Genomic DNA, 3,492 nt, shown 5'->3' with positions numbered 1-3,492 from the left:
CTAATACTCCAGAGGACAGGATCAACATTCAAAATGACCTGAATAGACTAGAAAGCTGGGGCAAACTAACAAAATGAAATTCAACACGGAGAAATGTAAGGTACTGCACTTAGGGCAGAAAAATGAACTGCACAGATATAGGATGGGGGACACCTGGCTGAATGAGAGTACATGTGAAAGGGATCTGGGAGTCCAAGTAGACCACAAGTTGAACATGAGTCAACAGTGTGATGCTGCAGCTAACAAGGCCAATGCGATTTTAGACTGTATATTGTCTAGATCAAGGAAAGTAATAGTGCCACTATATTCTGCTTTGGTCAGGCCCCACCTGGAATATTGTGTCCAATTCTGGGCACCACAATTCAAAAAGGACACTGAGAAACTGGAGTGTATCCAAAGGAGGGCAACTAAAATGGTGAAGGGTCTGGAAACCATGTTCTATGAGGAATGACTCAGGGAGCTGGGGATGTTTAGCCTGGAGAAGAGAAGGTTAAGAGGTGATATGACAGCCCTGTTTAAATATTTGAAGGGATGTCATATTAAGGAGGGAGCTGACTTGTTTTCTGTGCTCCAGAGAACAGGACCCAGAGCAATGGATGCAAATTACAGGAAAAGAGATTCCATCTCAACATTAGGAGGAACTTCCTGACAGTAAGGGCTGTCCGACGGTGGAACACACTCCTACTTTCTCTGTAGGTCTTTAAATAGAGGCTGGATGGCCATCTGTCGGGGATGCTTTGATTGAGATTTCCTGCATGGCAGAATGGGGTTGGAGTGGATGGTCCTTGTGGTCTCTTCCAACTCTATGATTCTATGAACCATGGCAGCCCATGCTACAAGTTATATCCCACTGACATAATCTTCCATAACTCTGAGTAACTTCTATACTACAATGAAATAGGCACAATAAGACTTTATAGAGACAACTGAAAGATCAGCAACATAAATATGTACACAAATCCCAAGAAAAATCTGAAGCCCCACTCCCCATAAAGGAAAAAAAAGTTTACCCAGTTTAGATTGAACACAAACTATTTGAATCTTAATCCAGTCATGAAGATATAACAATTGCAGTTGCACTGTAAAGAGGCAGATGCCACTTGCAATAAGCCACCCAGCTGCTAAACCAGTAGTACTTTTGACCTCTGTTGATCTCCACAAAAGAAGCAAGAGAGGCAAGAAATATTGAGAAAGTAAATTTTTGAAAGCTTTCTCTAAACACCCAAAGAGAGGCAGCATCCCACTGAAAGAAATTGTGTTGGTTGCAAGGATGGTGCCACTTAGAGGCTGAAGTAGTGCAATACCAAACATAGAAGTACTATAGGGAATGTATGGGATTTATGGGAATATATGGTATAACTTGGGGTGAAGCAGCTTCCACCATGGAACAGCAAAAGTGTGGCCACTCACTTTTTACAGGACGAGTTTGGTGCACAGCATGCAGAGGGAAGCCCTGTTATCTGTGATCCGTACTTGATGGCGACTGATTACTTATTACAAAGAATAGCAGGCATTTCCTTACACTCTGCTTTTCTTCCAAAATGGGGGTTGTGAGGAGCATGCAGAGAAATCCCCACTCTTATACTTCAGTGTATAACCCCAGGACTTCATCTCCTTGTTAGTTTCCAGGAGGCAGGACTAAGGAAGTGCACAGCTAGATCCTGCAAGCCAGGATAGCAAGAAGGGCATCAATCCATCTATCCAGCAGCACAGGCACATGCATCCAGGGCTACTCCATCCTTGGCACCATTCATTAATATTATCAGTGTGACACATGCATTTCTTTGCTGTTTGATCAGGTTTAGTGGATAGGACACAATCGTTTCTCTTTCTGGGCTCAAATCAAAGTGTTAGTTATGACCTAGAAAGTCCTATACAGCTTAGGTCCAGACAATCTGACAGAATTTATCTCTTCATATGAGTCTGCCTGGGCCCTGAAATCCTCGGGGGTGCCTTTCTCTCAGTTCCACCGTCTTCCAATCCAGCCCTTATCAATATGAAGTTGAAGGCTTTCACGGCCGACATCCTTGCGGGGGTTTTTGGGCTACGTAGCTGTGTTCTGGAAGAGTCCATTCACCAGCATCTGGCATTCAACAACAGACCAACACTGCATGTTTTCTGGATTGTGAGATACCACAACAGGGAAACCCTGATAAGTGAGCCAGCGGACTGGGACCTTCAACCAAGGTAAAGCATCTTTCTTCTTTTCATATTTGGACTGAATTGGCATGTTTTAACTCAACACTTGCCAAAATGTTCCTGGTGCAAAAACATGGAGGCTTTTTGAGGAATCCATTGTCCTCTGCCTACAAAGAGGCCTGTGGCTTCATAGGAATGGAGACAGATTGGACTGCAAAAGAAGAGTCCTTGTTGAGATGCCAATGGACTTTAAATTTCCTGGACTTTGCCCAATTGCTGCATGGCCAGAAGAGGAGGGGCCAACCTGCCAAAGATACCCTCCCCATACCATCTTAACCAAGGACAGAAACAACAAAATGCAAGCATCTTACTAACATCTCTATTTTTAATCCTGTTTGTTGGTAACTTCTTGACTGATGAAGACATCCATGGAGCTTGGAAAGCTTGCAACAAGTCTATTGTGCATTTTGGGCTGGCCAATAAAGGGATCAGTTTGGTGGATTTTTGTTTGAATTTACTAAATGGCCAGCACACCATCCCTGCATGTAAATCACTTCCTCTCAACCCACGGTCATACAGTGATTGAGATATATATATATATATATATATATATATATATATCTCCCACTCACTTCCATGCCAGCATTCTCTGAAGATGCCATCCACAGATGCTGGTGAAACCTCAGGCTCAGGAATAGATTTTTCCAGAACATGGCCATGTAGCCCAAAAGACCCACAAAAAGCTACCCCTTCTCACTCTCATCTGCTCATGGTTGTGCCCTGGGCATTAATTTCCAGACACAGCTTTATCTATCGGATCTTCCTCCTCTTCTTCCTCAATGGATTCCATTGAGGATGGGGAAGAAACTGTTAACAGGCAGGGGCTGCATTTGCACTGAGGAAATAACCCGGTTTGGCACCATTTTAATGGTCATGGCTCCAGGCTAGGGAATTCTGGGAATGGTCGTTTGTGGTGGCCCCAGAGCAGAGCTTCCACAAACGACCGTTCCCAGAATTCCACAGCCTTGAGCCCTGGCCATTAAAATGGTGCCAAACCGGGTTATTTCCCCAGTGCGGATGCATCCTAACTGATATCCAGGGCAGCCAAGAAAGGCCTCCAGGCAGATAAGGATGCGCTGCTAAGAGCCGCCTCCATTGCTCTAGTGATGTTGCTTGGGATGAAGATGAGGATGCTGCGCTCTTTGGTTACCAAGCACCCTGCGACGTCACAATGCCCTCCCGACCAATCAGAGGGCGAAGGATGCAGTTCTCTGGAATCCCACTTTGAAGGGCTCCAATGAGGAGGCGGCAGCATCGGCAGCATCAGGGCAGGAGGCCGACGCGCAGGCCCCG

Source organism: Sceloporus occidentalis, unplaced genomic scaffold, assembly GCF_023333645.1.
Source record: "Sceloporus occidentalis isolate IW3139 unplaced genomic scaffold, rSceOcc1.0.p SCAF_2, whole genome shotgun sequence".
Lineage (NCBI taxonomy): Eukaryota > Metazoa > Chordata > Lepidosauria > Squamata > Phrynosomatidae > Sceloporus > Sceloporus occidentalis.
Note: the sequence above shows the minus strand (reverse complement) of the source record.